Source organism: Alexandromys fortis, unplaced genomic scaffold (assembly GCF_014885135.2).
Source record: "Alexandromys fortis isolate MF-2015 unplaced genomic scaffold, M_Fortis_MF-2015_v1.1 scaffold_272, whole genome shotgun sequence".
NCBI classification, from domain to species: Eukaryota; Metazoa; Chordata; class Mammalia; order Rodentia; family Cricetidae; genus Alexandromys; species Alexandromys fortis.
Genome location: NW_026068149.1, coordinates 919,764 through 937,510, shown reverse-complemented (window position 1 = coordinate 937,510; position 17,747 = coordinate 919,764). Strand labels below are relative to the sequence as shown.

The 17,747-nt window shown below is 37.7% G+C and overlaps 1 long non-coding RNA gene across 1 annotated transcript in view; it reads left to right on the top strand.

Moving 5' to 3' along the window:
* The window catches only part of LOC126491507 (uncharacterized), a 138,155-nt gene extending 131,069 nt beyond the window's left edge, over positions 1-7,086 (top strand). The window contains exons 3-4 of the long non-coding RNA XR_007589408.1: positions 6,588-6,703; positions 7,023-7,086. This is a non-coding gene — a long non-coding RNA (uncharacterized lncRNA). The remainder of the gene's footprint in view (positions 1-6,587; positions 6,704-7,022) is intronic.
* Positions 7,087-17,747: the final 10,661 nt, after the last annotated feature.

Sequence of the window (17,747 nt, the reverse complement as noted above, 5' to 3'; positions counted from 1 at the left end):
ATATATATACAATATACTTTTAATGTGGGGCCTACAGAGATCACATACATGAAGTTTTATGTAGTCAAATCATGAGATTTGGAGTTCTTTAGTGTATGCTCTCAGGTAAGTCACTCAGCATAATTGGTCATTAGTGTTCTTAGCAGTGAATTGGAAAAACATTACAGCTATAAGAACACTCTAGAATTGTTATATTTGTTGCCTAGCTATTTCTTTCCAATTGAAACTTTCCTTTCCAGCGGGAGAGGAGAGCTCTGTGATGCTCAGGAAATAAGAAATCTTAAAAGACTCAGGAATATACCACAAGCTACAAGACTCACCAGGTCCTTCCCCAGGGTTAAAGGACAGTACACAGTTCCTAGGGGGAGACTCGATGGTTGCCTAAGCAATAACATTTTTTGTGTCAAGTCAAAACTATGTTCATGTTATCAGTAGTCACTAAAGATTCAAACCACATGTATAGAAAAAAAAAACCAAACAAACCATAATTTCTTGAGATAATTTCCTACTCGTGAGACACATCTAGAGATGCAGCTTTGCCATTGCTATCACCTGTCCTGTGGTGAGCTTTTCAGAGACACAGCTGCCTTTAATCCACTCAGGCTTCTGTAAGTAACTCCTATAAGATCAATGCTCTAGACTGGGATTGAATTGTTCCTCTGGTCTCTCATTCATGCCCTTTCTGTGATGAGTGGACATTGTTCGTGCCCTAGGAAGAGCATTATATATAGCATTGGAAACCTCTAGTATATGGTGGAACTTGGAGTCGACACACAGGGTGACTGTTGATTGAAGTTAATTATAAAATTTTTTGTGTCAAATCAAAACCATGTTGATGTTATAGCTTTTATCAGTAGTTGCTACAGATTCAATCCACATGTATAGAAAAAAAAAACAAACAAACCATACTTTCTTCAGATAATTTTGTATAGTTTTGCCATGTCGTAGCAGGCCTCTTTGTAACTGGAGAATAGTGATGGGGCCTGGCAGAGCTTGCTATGATGAAAGTCTCCTTCCCGGCTGTGGTTCATTCAGCTGCTCTTAGTTATTCATTTGTTCAGTGCACTTGAAAATGTCTAGGCTTTTCCCTCAGGCAACTTCACAAGCTAAGATTGTTACTCTTTCCTGTCACCCAGGCTTCATAGATAATTGGAAGGCATCTGTAGGTGTTGGCATTTCTATAGCAGCTGTTAATTTGCTCTCAAACCAAGAAGAAATGCCTTAATTCCTAAAGAAACAAATCTTCACTAAAGTCTCATCAAATAGATACAGACCCTGGCAGTTCAGCCTTCAGTGACAAATGTGCTCTGAATCCCTCTGTCGATTGAATAGGTGCTAATGCTCCCTGAAAGCAGAGCAAGGTTGTAAGCAGGCAGGATTCCTGCTACTGAAATGACTACAACCCAGGAACTAGAAATAAAAGTTCCAGAAATTTTATGAAACAGGTAGTGTGGGGGCCTGTGAGATGGCTCAGCAAGTCAAGGTGCTTGCTGTCAATTGAGTGTGATCCCTGATCCCAACTGGGTAGCATGAGAGAATTGACCTCTGTAAGTAGTCTCATGACCCCCACATGCATACATAGCATGTACAAACCGACATGTGCACACATACACACATGCACGCACACTCACGTGCTTTAAGATTGTTCTTAGCTATTGGGAAAACTACCTCTGCCATTACAAGGTTGAGAAATTGACAAGTGTTGAGCTATTTATCATATCTCATTTGTTCATTAGCCACATTACTTTGTTTCTTAGAAAAATATGATGGCTGCTATGTGTTACATGCTGTAGTAGGAGCTTGTAATGTGACAAAGGTGGACATGATTTCTGACATTAGAGACTGCCATCTAGTTGAGAATACAATGCACAAACGTTTTATAAAAGTGTTTTTAAAGTTAAAATAATAACCCCCCAAAAGAGCTGAATTATTTTTCTCTACGTCTCTCTGGAGGTCATAAATCAACTAAAATGTGAAGGATAAATGGATGTTACTGGGACAGGGGGTGAGGGAGAAGAAGTAAGACATGGAGGAAATTTTGTATGGAGATAATATCTTTTCTGATTATTTCTTGTAGCAAGGACTATGAATTTTCCATTATGCAATACTACTTGCCCAAGAAGCTATTTCAACTTAAGTATGTAGGTTGCGCATAACACCATAAAGTAGGATAAGATAATCAGGATAATGATTTTACTGTTAACATCCCAAGCATTTGTATTGTAAGGTTGTGGTTAGAGTTGAGATCAGGGAATAGGCCCTGATAAAGAACCTTGTTTTCCCAAATGCCCATAAGAAGATGTGATAGACAATGGGGATTGAGAGGAGGCTGCTGTAATTCACACAGGAGGCAACAAGAAATGAGATAGAGGGAAAGACAAGGTGGGAAGAAAGAAACTACATAATATTTGCATTTACTTTAACAGTTATTTTAATAATCTTCCAAAGAATACTAAGTATTTTGCTTGAGTCCCCCTATGTCCTTGCTGTTTTGTCACCATTCTACATATGAACAGACTTTCCAGGTATTACATGTTGATTGACACATGGTTTGTACTCTCTGTTTGGATTTCCATTAGGTCTTCTATGTCTCTTAGTGAAACTCAGGACTGAGAGTTTTCAATTAGAGCATTATATTTATTATCCAAGCCCATGCTTAATTTATTAATGGACACACAAAAACAAAGACACCAATATTCTGTGTGCATATAAATGACTCTCCTTTAATTAAATCTGATGAGGAACTGTGTTCAGGCTGTTTGTAGAGGAATGGTTCTGAGAAACAGGTTGTAGGTTGAAGAATTGCTTTGGTGACTAAAGTCAAAGGTTGAACTTAAATGCACTCAAAAAGGACTTCTCTGGAAGGCACTGGATACTGAAAGGACCCGAAAGATTAATAAACAAGTTCATGTCCAGTTTATTGCACAACAGAGGAAGGGATAGTACTTTAGAAAAGACCCTTTTGAAGTGTGAGGCTTACAGATTTGTTCACAGTAACAAAGAAGTGGGAAAGGCTGAGAGGGAATGAGGTTAAGGATGGCAGGTGGTGGTGGTAACACACACCTTTAATCCCAGCCTTTGGGAGGCAGAGGAAGGTGAATCTCTGCATTTGAGACCAGCATGGTCTACAGAGCTAGTTCTGGGAGAGCTAGGACAGTTACACAGAGAAACCCTGTCACAAAAAAAAAAAAAAAAAAAAAAAAAAAAAACAAAAAAAAAAAAAAAAAAAAAAAAAAAAAAAACCAAAAAAAAAAACATTTTTTTTTCTTGTCTCCTTGAATTTCATTGGGAAGATTTTCCTTTTCTCTATTCAGAAGTGCCAAACTGGCTGAAGCCAGAGCTTTTCTCAATCAATTAAATTAAAACATTGATCTATATCAATTATGTAACAATAATAATCTAAGATAAGGAGGAGCCTGTAAACTTGAGAGTACAGGGTATGGGAGGGATTTTTAAAAACGTAACTGGGACGAGCTAGAGAGAACAAAAAAAGGGAGAAGATGATATAACATTATTTCAGTTAAAAACATATTTAAAAACAAGGGGAAAACCACCTTTAACAGCTCAAGCTTGTTTCAAGGACAGCTTTTCTTCTGTGAGTCCTATATAGTGAGGAGTATTCATCATTACAGTGGATGCTGGAAACAGGAATCCCATTGTGGCACCGCCGAGTACTTGAACATTCAGTTACTGCCTCTTGCATACTATGCCTAATGAGTCTCAGCAGATAATAGCTAATGTAAAAAGCCTAACGCCACTTGTCACATTTTAGAATACTCCATGTCTTTCTAACTACATTTGAGTTTTCTACCCTAAAAGTCAACCTTTACCTCCCCCTCACTTCTTTTCATTTCACACGGTCTGAAGATCTGACATTTGTTAGTACTCTGACATCATTTTGCCCGAGTTTCTTCTAGAGAGGCTTCAACAAAGTATTAGCTTTCCTGCCCTAACACTTGAGCAGAGGCACTGTGATAAGTAGGTTAACAGAGCCCAATTAAAATGTATTTTAAAGGAACAATTATGGGCCCCATCTGGCTTTACTACTGAAGCAGAACCTTGTCTTGCTTTTAATTGCTTAGAAAATTATTTCTAAAAATTATGGTAAAAACGAATCATTTTGTGATTTCAGTAAGATCAATGGAAATTGAGGTTCTTTCGTGCTGCCATTTTTAAAATACTTTTGTTGAGGGTGGTATAGGAAGTACAGGGATGAAATATTTGTGTATTCTCAGAGCTTAGTCTCTGGAGCAATGGTAGGGAGGAAGATGCCGGCATACATACTGATTGAGACCATGCAGGAGATATGAAGATATTGGCGTTAGTTGACTACAGTAAGGTTCTTTGGTAGTCAAGACCCATCACTGTGACAAAATGCCTGAGCAAATCAACTTGTTGGAGTAAGATCATTTGGCTCATAGTTTGAGATGTCTCGGGACATGGGCTTGTGGTTGTATTGCTTTTAGATTGTGTCAAGGGAGAAAGATCACGGTGTGGGCATGAAGGAAAAAGAGTGATTATCTCATGGTGATAAGGAAGAAGAGAGAGAAAAAATGCAAAGGTTCAGAGACAAGACAGACTACAAAAACTCATTCTAGTAGACCTGCTTCGTCTACTAGACCCTAGCTCCCCATAGTCCATTCATAATCAGTTCATCTACTGATGAGATTATAGGCTTCACGATCCAATCTCCTGTCAGTTTTGCCACCATTTGGGGAGCAAATTTCCCATTGATGAGCATTTGGGAATACTTAATTCCTAACCAAAAGAAATTGCTCTTAAGAATTATAGAATTACCTGATTAGAAACCCAAGGCTCACATCTCAAAGATAATCAAAAGTTCTGGGATACCATCTTGGAAGCCAACACTTTCTTTTTAAACACACTGGGTTGTCTGTGCATTACTATTTCTTCGTCCTCTTGTTCTTTTCTTTCCCAGAAACCTCAAACAACCAGAGCCACTGTCTCTAGATGGCCACACTAAGTGGGTTTCTCTTCTGCTCTCACTTAACTTCATCTCACTAGATCTACGATCTTAAGAACTGACAAGTGATTATAACTGGGCAGCTAACTGGTCTTGCAGTGAAGAATAAAAATGTCCACCTTATCTAAGAGTGTGAGTTGAAGGACATATATCATTGACATAGCCGAATCCAGCAGATACTACGCAGCTTGTTCTGAAAGGAGTTAAGTGGAGTATAGTCATGAACCCTGGACGTCTTGCTTCTGTCAAAAATATTTGGGAAAATATTTTTTTAACCTGTAAATACATAGCTGTGGAAAGAAAATCCAAAGGGTCAACCTTATATTTCACAAGGGAGTTGAGTTATCTAGAAGGGAAGTCACTTTACACAATACCTGGCATGAGGGTTAAGAGGAACAAATTTACAGCTATACAAGAAATCCAAGCTAAATGAGAAGAGACTTTTATGCAATATCTACATAACTTCAGAGAAGGTGTGGCATTAGGTGAAGTGTTTAGTCATTGTCTTTACACGCCAGGATTTATTTGTTTTTCACCTTGAACTTTCAGTGGAGCTCTTTGGAGCTAGAAAACTTGTTTTGCTTTTGAGACAAAAGGATTAGACTTCAGTCAAGAGTTAGTTTTCTGTTTAGTTTTACACCTTTGCCAAAGATTAAGCAGAAAGGCATATTGTTTCTCATCCTATATAAATATTTCCATGGTCTCTTTGAACTGACTGCATCTGCTCACGTGAGCCATGAATAGTGCATTTGTCACTTCAGATTCTGCAGGCTGTTGAGTTTACTCTAGGTAGCTTGGGAAACAGAATTGGGTCTAGTGGTACACTGTAATAGTGAGACCAGATGGCCAGGTTATGAAGATGAAGTGTCAATCCTTGCTGTCAAAGTGATTATATAATTTTTTTGGTTTGTGTAGTTTTTTTTTTTTCTGGGAAGAGGTTTTTCTACTCAAGTTAAAAAAATACTTTAATGATCAAGGTGAGGGACAAAGAGCAATAACCAATGTCAGGGATTTGTCTTTGAAATGAAATATTGGTGATATCAAATTAAAGGATAACTAGTCAGTATTTTTTTCAATAAGTTCTTTATTGAACAACTCATTGGAAAACTTTGAAGTACTTGGCTTTGTAATGATATTTGAAGGACTTGTGTTATGAAAGTAATCAGGAAGCCAAAAACAAGATCGTGCTTTCAGACAGTGTTGAAGTGAGAGCAAAATGTTAAGAAATGAACCAGAGAAACGGGTTATATTGTTGAACGCAGTGTATCTTGAACTGAAAACTGAACTCAGCTGTATCTCATTGTTCAGATTTCCAACTTATCCTTGAATATCAGAAATGAGGAAATTCAGCACATTTTATTCCTACATTTAAAAATGTAAGCATTGATATTTTAATTACCCTTTTATTATTGAGATTATAATATAATTTTTTTCCTCCTACATATTTTTCTCTAGAAGAAAGCCTCTTGGTTAGAATAGCTGTGCATGTAAATTAAGAGGTATGACGAGATGGCTACTTTGAAAATTATTGTTTCTCTTTGTGAGTCAGAATTTCATCAGGTCAAGTATATAGACAACACCTTTCCTCAATTTGTTTCTGAAGATTGAATCTGAAAGATGCAGTCGGCCATGATTCACCAAAACAACTCATTGGGAAACTTCCTTGAAGTACTGGCTTTCTGCTGATATTTGAAGGACTTGTTTTATGAAGGTATGAAGGTATGTATTTGAAGGAAGCCAAGTTCAATATGCTTTCCGACAGTGTTTTTCTTCCTTGTCTTTAGAAGTTAAGCTTGTCTCAGGTGTTCTCTTTCCCTTATCTCTTCTCTCCTTCATTTCCTTTCTCTTTCCCTTCCACTTGAAGAATCTCGATGTATGGGTTCTTAGTAAATAAGTTAAGCTAAAGAAATGCAGGATAAGTTCACTTATACCCATCTGCTGGCTCATAGGAACTCATGGAATAGAAGGAAGGAGAAGCAGAAATTAAACAGAGACTGATCTGAAAGAAACCAACTCCTTTTTCTCTTTTCTCTTTCAGTCCAGATGTATCAGGTGACTCAGCTTTGCCCATATTATATATCTTTTCTCAAATTGGATGGAGAAAATTTGGGAGCAACTTGAGTTCTTAGAACTTTTGAATCATTAAAAGACTTTATCTAGTGGTTCATGCCTGTTGTCTATTACCAGAACACTTAAAAATTGCCACATGTGCTATATATTAAATGGATATAGAGAGAATAGCCATCTTTGTCTTGTTTCTTATTTTTGTGAAGATGCTTTCAGCATTACTTGGGAGCTGGCTGATGGGACAGAAAAAGACTAGTTACATATGTTGTCCAACATGGAAGCTTGAATAGCCACAAAGGGCCTATGAAAGTGGTCTTTTGGGAAGGCCCTTTTGAGAGGCCATGTACAGAAGAGCTCTTGAGCAGCCAGTGGCATGCTAGGTAAAAAAAAATGCTTGCAGCTTCATGGATACAGAAGTTTTCCAGAGCTGGAGGTAAATGCAGTGGGATGAAGCTAGGATCCTCAGGGAACTGGGAGGAGGGGAGCCAGCTGCCAGAGACAGTCATGAATTGAAAAAGTAATTTAAAGATAAAGTGAAGTCCTTAAAGAAAAGTAAAAAAAAAATAATAATCCACATAAAGATGAAAAATACACAGGAAGTCTGGATTATGTATACTATTGTGTTTTCTTTGAAAATTTTGACTGTTAACGAGCTAACTTAAGAGAGACATTTTATTTGGGGGGCTGCTAAGCTAAATCAACATGAGGTATCTTGACTTCAAAATTTGGGTCTAAGGATATGCTGCTTTGGAAAAAAGGTTTGGCTTTTATTTCTAGAGAAGATGAAAATCTTTGGATTTCTTCCAGGCTAATATGGTTTGATCAAACAAGAACTCCTGAGAGGTCTTTGATGAGAGCAATGGCCCAGGTGATCCAACATCCAAAACAGCTTCCAAGCTGCTGTGAGAGATGGACCAACCACAAAAAAATACCGTCAGGACTTGATAATAATTCTAAATTTTCTCAAGATAATCATAAGATTGCCAGTGCCCCCAATCAGCAGAAAGTAATATAGAAAACTATACCCAAATTCCCCAAATACTGTTTATAAATGTCTGTTTTCATTAAAAGGGGGTGGTTATAAATGGTTAATGATCATAGTCATCTCTTTCTACAAAAGGAGGGAAATGACATAGGAATGATAAAAGGTAAATTATTAAATCTAGTAAAAAACTGTTAATCTTAAAATACATTTCATTAGTATGGATTTGGTTTATGGATACAAATTTAAGGTCAATTTTGATACAGTGTATGTATATTTCTACTCTTGTTTAAGGTATTATGTTTATGCAGCTAATTTTAAAATGTAATATATATTTAAAATACAGATTAATAATCATCGCGGGGAGGACCTTGGACTTTCCACAGGGCAGGGAACCATGACTGCTCTTTGGATTAGAGAGGGAGGGGGAGAAGAGTGGGGGAGGGAGAGGGAAATGGGAGGCTGGGAGGAGGCGGAAACTNTAGTACCATGGGACTTAGTATATGCTCTATCCAGGGAGTCAGGAAGTCCTTGGTGATAGGCTTCCTAATCACTTAGTGCTAAGGGAGAATGGCAGTGTGTTGAGATTTTCATCACTGGGACAAATAGCTGAGAAAAGCATGTTAAAGGAGGAAGGGTTTATGTTGCTCATGGTTTCAGGGGCCATAAGCCATCAGGGGTCATAGGTTATGGCTGGATGGTTGTATTGTTTCTTGGTGGTAAAGTAGAACATCACGGCTGAAACGGGTTGAGAGGTGAGGCTGCTCAGTTCACAGTGACCATGGGACTAGCGAGCGAGGCTCAGGCCTCGGCAAGAAACAGGCCCAAGGACACATCCCCAGCTAGGACTGGGACCTCCCCAAATAGTGCCGCCAACTGGGGACCAAGCCTTTAACACTTAAGCCTGTGGGGATATTTCGTATTTAAACTGGGACACATGACCGTAAGGATACGCAAAAGAGAAGGGAGAAGAGTTAACCCGACTCTGCAATTTCAACACGTTACATCTTTTAAAGGGCAGACGCCACCACTTCTTTGCCGCCATCTTTGCGGGCTTTCTCCATAGCAGTCAGGTGGCTCCTCTGCCTGCACTCTAGGTAGAATTAGCTTCCCCTAAGTAACACAAAGCTTTTCACTCCTGAGCCTGGCCTCGCCCATCTCCTAATTACTCCCACGGTTTCCACTCTAGTAACACCTGACAACCATTCCTTCCGGCTTCACGCCCCTTTCCAACTCAGGCAGTTCTTACTGGTTAGAGACTCAGTAGGTGGCCAGCCCATGCAGACACTCAGAACTGTCAAAGCACAGACAGGAAGGATGTCTGTCAGTGGCGTCCTGAGCCACAGATGGGGTCCCTGAGTGACACCCACAGCCTCCAAGACGAAGATCCGTGGAGAACTGAGACAGAAAGCTTGTGAGATCCAGAGACTGGGAGAACTGGCGGGAAACGGCATCTTCTAGACACGACAGGACCACACCGCACTAGTGGCGTCGCGGCAGCTGATCTGGGCTACACAACGTCTACATAAGCCAGTCAACCTTCCAGCACGGATGAGGAGCGACATACGAACCCCAACTCCTAGATGAGGCGCTCTCGTTAGCCTCTGAGGATGTGGTCCCTGGTAGGTGGGTCCAGTGGTGATCACAAACCCATATGTACTCGAGCAGTACAAATCGGACTCGCTGAGTTATTTAACAAAAGAGGGGCGCGAAGTCAGGAAGTGGCGCAGAATTTGGGGTAGGTCTGGGAGGAGCTACGGGAGGAGTAGCTGTGAATTTGATAAAAAACACATTGTATGCATTATGAAACTATCAAAGAATTAATAAACATCCTTTTTAAAGAAAAAAATAATCATCTATCGTATTCAAAGTTATAGTCATAATAGTTAGCTAACTCTGCCTATTTTCTCCCAGCATTTAGTTTAGTTTTCCCACCTAGCTCTATTCTGCCATATCACAGGCCAAAGCAGCTTCTTTAGTCATAGAGCAGAATCCCATATCAGTTGTTGTTGAAATCAAGCTTTAAACAATGATTGTCAGATAAGATTTAGGGAGTTATTCCAATTTTTTTGATGATATTTGACTTGTGGCCAAGTATATGGTCTATTTTGGAGAAGGGTCTAGGAAAAACTGAGAAGAAATATTCTTTTGTATTTAGATGAAATGTTCTATAGATATTTGCTAGATCAATTTGAGTTGTAAGTTTGACAGCTCCATTATTTCTCTGTTTAGTTTCTGTCTGGATGACCTGTCTGTTAGTGAGAATGGGATGTTTAAGTCTCCCACTCTTAATGTGTGGTGTTTGATGTATGATTTAAGCTATAGTAATGTTTCTTTTACAAATGTAGGTGCCCTTTTATTTGGGGCATAGATATTCAGAATTGAAATATCATCCTGGTTAATTTTTCTTTTAATTACTATGAAATGTACTTCTCCATCTTACTCGATTAATTTTGCTTTGAAGATTATCATGTTATATATTGGGATACCTATATCAACTTGTTTGTTAGTTCCATTTGATTAGAAAATCTTTCTTCAACACTTTCCTCTTAGGTAATATCTATCTTTAATGTTGAGATGTGTTTCCTACATATAGTAGAAGAATGGATCCTGTTTTTGTATCCACTCTATTGAACTATGTATTTTTTACTGATGAATTGAGTCTATTGCTGTTAAGAAATATTAATGAGCAGGGATTGTTAATTCCCATTATTTTATTGTTGTTGTTGTTGGTAGTGTGTGTGTGTGTCTTTCCTTTCTTTAAATTTTGCTGGTGTGAGATTATTGCCTATGGTTTTATGGGTGTAGTTAACTTCTTTGGGTTGGGGTTTTCCTTCTAGTAGCTTCTATAGGGCTGGATTTGTAGATAGATAATGTTTAAATTTGACTTTATCATGAAATAGCTTGCTTTCTACATCTATAGTAACTAAAATTTTTACTGGTTATAGTAATCTGTGCCGTCATCTGTGATCTCTTTGACTCTGCAGCACATTTGTCCAGGTTTTTCTTGCTTTTAAAGTCTCCATTGAGAAGCTGGGTGTAATTCTAATAGGTATGCCTTTATATTTTACTTGGCCTTCTTCCTTTGTAGTTTTTAATATTCTTTCTTTGTTCTATATGTTTAGTGCTTTGATTATTATGTGATGCAGGTACTTTCTTTTCTGAGACAATCCATTAGGTGTTCTGAAAACTTCTTGTATGTCTATAAAAAATTAGGAATTTTTTCTTCCTTGATTTTGTTAAATATAGTTTCTGGGCTTTTTCTTTTTATAGTCGTATTATTCATATGTTGGTCTTTTCAGAGTATTCCAGATTTCTTTGATGTTTTGCGTTATGATTATTTTTAGATTTAATGTTTTTCCTGACTAATGAATATATTCCCCCTATTGTTTTCATTTCCTGGGATTTTCTCCTCCATGTCTTATATTCTTTTGGTGATGGTTCCATTTGTAGTTCCTGTTGCTTACCCAGATTTTCTATTCCCAGAATTCCCTCAGTTGGGAAGTGGAAGGGGCCTTGGGAAACAGAATCAAAAGTGGGGCAGCTTAGCTAGCAGGCAGGTCACTTACCTGTTCTGACTGGTATGAACAGCATCTGAGCAGTGTAAGTCTGCTGAAGTTGGGGAAAGAGCCCAAGAAGTGTGGGGTGGTGAGCTAGGAGGGAGGTTTGGTGGATATGTGGTGTGGAACAGAATTTGGGGGAGTTGGACAGTTCAGCTGGCAGAAAACAACTTCAAATGTATCAAGGACCATACAGAAGCCTTGATCCTCTGAATCTGAATACACTTGAATTCAACAGCTCAGAAAATTACCTCTGAACAAGATCCTGATAGTACAGGCTTTACCACAAACAGTTTAATAATAAATGGGACTAAATGAAACTGTTAAAACTTCTACACAACAAAGAACAATGTCATCATTCAAGTGAACATGCAGCCTAAAAAATGGGAAAAAGTCATCATCATCTACAGTTCTCAGAGATGGAGAATATCTACAATGTACAAGACACTCAAACCACTAAGGAGCAAGGAGAAAAACAACTCAGTTTAAAAATGGGCTGTGAAATTACACAGACTTTTCCAAAGATGAAGCACAAATGGCTGAAGAACATCTAAAAACTGCTTAGTCGTCAGGGAAATACAAATTAAAATTACTTTAAGATTTTATAAAAGATAATGACAACAGTTTCCAAGGGTATGAAAAGGGGGAACTTATTTACTGCTGTTGAGAATGCAAATCGGTACTATTGAAGTCAGTGGAGAGGTTTCTTAAGGGGCTGAAAATAGAAGCGCTGCATGACTCAGCTATACGATACAGGACACATACCCAAAAGACTCTATATCCAACTATAGAGACACTAGCTCATCAGTGTTCATTGCCTCTCTATTCACAACAGTAGGGAAATGACAACAACTTAGATGTCCATCAAGTGATGAATGAGTAATTAAAATTTATTGTATTTACAAAACGGATTATTTTCAAGAATCTAAAAAGATGCCTTTCTATATAAGAATAAAATACCCCTCTTATTTTTAAGAAAGAACGAAAATAGCATTGTAAATATGACTTGAGAAAAGTTAGTATTTATCGAGCTCAAAACTCTGGTCCCTAAACAGGATTTAAAAAAAAGTTATATTTATTAAAACAAAATTTTATTTACGAGGCCTCTGAGGAAGCAGCAGCTGCATGGATATCCCTTATTCTCTGAACCACTTTCTTGAGTGAGATGCAGCTTGTGTGATTCGGGTTTAGATAAAGTAGCGCTGAAGGTGCGAGCAGAGCGCAGAGCTGTGTCTAACCAGCTGAACTCTTAGAATGTGCTTTAGTTGCTCAGTACCATTCCTTCAAAAGAAATGATAAATCATTGATTTTTTAATTAAGCCTCATAGCTCCCTGTAATCCCTTTTGAAGACTTCCCTTCTTTATTCTGACTAAAAGCCTATTCATACCCAAGGTTGATTATATCTATTAGTTGTTCTAAGAAGAATGGATTGACTCAGCAATGCCCCTGACCTTCACCCCCACTCTGTTTTCTTGCAGTGCTGTGCAGGTAACGTTGTCAAAACTCTTGCCGCACTGCATAGATATTGTCTACTTATTGCTGCGTATCTTCTTCTAAATTAGCCACATGATATGCTTCATATATCTTTGACTCAATAATTAACAATATAAAAATAATCAGTGCATTTTGAAAGGCTACATGATAAACATTGTCTCAGGAATTTTGTCTATTTATTGATAATCTGCACCAGGGTTCTCATTTTGATTGGTAAATACTACTGTCCTCTTTTAGAATATGTATCTTATATTTCATTTTTAACTTATGAATTAAAAACCTTAAAAAGAGTAATAAAAACTGATAAATCACTTTAATGAGACTTTAGGCCTGTTTTCTGCATAAGGTCCATGTAGGGGGTTCTAAAAATTGAACAAAATATAAAGATGTTGTTGGAAACTGAGGAATATATGAGAAAGACATTACTAGGTGCCCAATCATACTACAAAAGAATTTGTTCAACTATGTTCATAGCAGCACTATTTGTAATAGCCAGGACCTGGAAACAACCTAGATGTCCCTCAATGGAAGAATGGATAAAGAAAGTGTGGTACATATACACATTAGAGTACTACTCATCGGTAAAAAAACAATGGCATCTTGAATTCTGCATGCAAATGGATGGAAATAGAAAACACTTTATTGAGTGAGATAACCCAGACCCAAAAAGATGAATATGCTATGTACTCACTCATTAGTGGATTCTAGCTATAAACAAAGGACATTGAACCTATAGTTTGTGATCCTAGAGAAGCTAAATAATAAGGTGAACCCAAAGCCAAACATTTATTTATCCTCCTGGAAATTGGAAGTAGACAAGATCGCTGGGCAAAAGTTGGGAGCACAGGGGTGGGGGTTATGTAGGGGAGAGAGGAGGGGGGAAGAGAAGGGAGAAGGGGAGGACTGGGGAGAGCTTGGGGGAGTGGGATTGTTGAGATGGAGGAAGGGTGGATATGGGAGCAGGGAAGAAGATATCTTAATTAAGGAAGCCATTTTAGGGTTGACAAGAGACTTGGCTCTAGAGGGGTTCCCAAGTGTCCAAGAGGATGTCCCTATCTAGGTCCTAAAAAGTGATGAACCAAGGAGAGGGGACAAGAGAGTTTTTTATTGACTGGTGAGGACTTTCTCGTCATTCATATTATTTAAAATGGCCAGTGTGCAACTATGATAAAAGGATAAAGTGTTCAGTTGCTTTCTTTATTTTTAAATGTTTCGTAGGTAGCACATCCACCTGAGCCTGTATGGCCTTAATCTATCACCATACATATTAATATACTTTGAATGTAAAGAAATGATTAGTTACAATAAGTTGTGTTGCACAGATTTAAATGACGTAGTGAGACTAAAGTATATTATCTTATATTTTTAACCTACTGTAAAAACTTGCTTCATCATTTTCATTATTAGAATATTATATCTTTGGGCCAAAGATAATGAAGTGAGGAGTTTGTTGCTGCAATGAGGGCACAGCAGTAGGCAATTCTAAGATTAATTTATGATAGTGACTTTTGTAATCAGATATCCGGAAACATGCACACATCCTGGGGCTACATCCTGATTATCTCTCAGTTGTATCCTCTTAGGGGCATTTAGCACCCTCCTGTAATATTCTATTATGGGCTGACACTTTTATCCTTAGATTCTCTGAACATATTATACCAAGTAATAAGAGTAAAAGATACAATTTATTAGAAATCTACTTTGAACTGGACAATTTGTATGGCTTACTTCATTTATCCTAAAAAGTTACTTCATTTATCCTAAAAACAGTCTTATGGCAAATTAAAAGAAACTCTAAGTCAACCTATTTGATGCCAAATCATGTGTACTTGAACTCTAGGACATTCAGTTCCCAAATTGTGGCCCTTTCCATTTTACCAATATTCTCGATTTCCTGAAACCTTGTTTGAGATGAGCATTTTACTTGTTTGAGTGTTTATTGTTATTTACTCAATAAAAACATTTGATGTTTTTAGTGGTCCCTTTAAACTTTCCTGCCAGAGAGAAAGTGATTTTCATCGTTCAAATTGTATTATCTCCTCCCCATCATCAAGACTTAGAAGTGTTCCAGGCATGTCAGTCAAATACTTTGAGTCTACATAATTCAAGTTTTGTATAGTATGGCATTGTATCTGGTCATAGATGGAATTTATTAATATCTTTGATGAACAACTATAACGACTCATAGTTCCTGGTGTCTACATCCAGAAGTGTTCTTATCTTTGTTTGCTTTTCATGAACCTTGGCATTCAAAATCTTCATGCATTTAGTGATCTATACCATAGATTTTAAATAAATTGATCTGTACATAAATTAACTGGAGTTGATTATTGCACTTCTTGTCTTTAATCCAGAAATGGTCACATTCTGTGCTTTCCCTATACAACAAAGTAAGCCAAACAAAAATTTACCCAATCCTACAGGAAATTACTTTTTTAAACATTGTCTCATGGTTCTGTTCTCTCTTTGTTTCCAATGAAATTACTGGTGAGGGATGGAGGTCTTTAATAGATTCACAGAGAGACATTAAGAAGGACGAGGATCATATGAATCTAAGATGGGCAAACAGCTCATAGAAGTCCACTCTACAGATGAGTGAATTAAGGAATAAACGAGTTATGAAAAATCATCATCCATGGTTTGAAATGCCGGCTTGAAAATGGGCATTCATTCTGAGCAAAAATTTTTATGTTTGATAGAATGACTTCAGGAAGAGACATGCCTATATTCAAGCATGAAGGGGAAAAGGAGAAGGAGGGAGGGAAGGAGGAAGAGATAGAGAGAGAGAGAGAGAGAGAGAGAGAGAGAGAGAGAGAGAGAGAGAGAGAGAGAGAGAGAGAGATTTGTTGAACAGGCATGAAGAGGAAGTAGAGATTTGTTGGTCAGGCTAGTGTGGAGGAGCAGATCATTTGAGGAGACTTGGAAAGGAATGTAAGACTGATTCATGAACTTCCTGTTTTAATTGCTCTAAAGCATGAAAGACCTATGAATGGAAATCGACAGGACTCTGTTGAAGGATCACTCCTGCAGTGCTGGGCAACTTGATTAGGGAAGCACTTTTGAGTTCCACCAGAGAGACGACAGGGAAACCACTACAATACTGTAGGCAAAATGTCACAAGGAATTACATCACGGTCCTCCTGAAAAGTGAAGAAGTGATAATGATTCTGTATTTGCTGAAGTTCAGTCTACAGGGGCCATTTCATGCATAGCACTTTATCTACCGAAGGCGTGAAATGCCACCAGGCACACCTGCTTCTTAACTTGAGCGTCACTCAGGAATAGAACTCAAGCGAAGTAAAATGTAATTTTCTCAGTATGAGGTGTTATCTAGAAACAAGTAAGCACAGCAGTTCCTAATTGCAAGACTGGGGACTTTTTAACCAAGGTGGGGAGATCAATTTCAAATAACATCAACAAAACAGGATACATCCTGTGGCAGACATCTATGCAAAGTCATCCTGGCCAAGGGAAAGTCTGTAAAATCCAAACTCCTTTCAAATAGGAAGTTGTACCAAGTTCTTAACAATGGAATAGTAAGTGACCTTACATCTTCAGCATTTTGAACATTCCCTTTTTGAGTGAAGGCTGTTACTGCTGGCTTCAACCAGCAAATATCCTGCTGTGTGATTCGACTACTAGAGACATTTCAGTCAGAAATTCCCAGAGCCACAGTGTGACCATGGTGTTGGGACATGACAGTTTTGGAGAAGAGAAGCCAGTACTGTCAGAAGTTTTACTACAATTAAAATGATTGAAATAGAAAAGTTTGAAAATACTTACTTTTTATTTTTTTTCTCAATATAGCTGATTGAAAATTACTTATAAAACAAGATCACACTCACTCAGGGACTCCTTTGTGCTATCTTGACAGTAAAGGAAGGAGATGAAATCTTGGGCCATGGAGTGTTTGTATTTTCCTGTTCATACTCTGGGAAGGACAGTAGAAACATGGTGATTGCAATAGGAAAGAAACACAGTCATGGTCATTGAGCCCAAGATGATGGCCTTTCAACGATCTTCAAAACTTTAGAATTGATTCTCATTTTAGATTCTTCCCACATTTTTGCCCAGCCTATCACTGGTACTTGCTAAGCTAATTCTGGAGCTGCCTTTTCTGTCTCTTTTTTTTTGCTAGAAATGTTCTTATCTTCCTATGCTCACTGGCTCTTTTGAAGAGTTTTCTAGTTTACCTACCAAGGGCCAGGGTAGCAGAACATCCCCATACACCTGTGAGTCTAACATGTATCTTGGTTTATAAAATGTATGTATTATGGAACTGTCTGAAAAGCTACTAGCCCAAGAGGACAGATATTCATGATCACGATTATAACATAGTTGGTTTATGTCAGTCCTCAAAGTTTTGAAAATATTTGCTAATTATAAAAGCAATAACATTAGGCTATGTTTGATTTGGGATACTTTTCTATTAGTAAAATTATTAAAATAATTCTGAAAACCTAAGGACATCTACTTTGATTTGGTTTTGCCTTTCGCTGAAAAGAGAATTACTTCATAACTTACTTATATTGATTTAGTAAATATTTGGGAAAATTTGATGTCATGATAAAACTTAAATGTAACTTTCCATTCATCTTTAATTTACTCATCATTTAATAAGATACTTTAAATTTAATACTATAAAAGTATTTGTACACA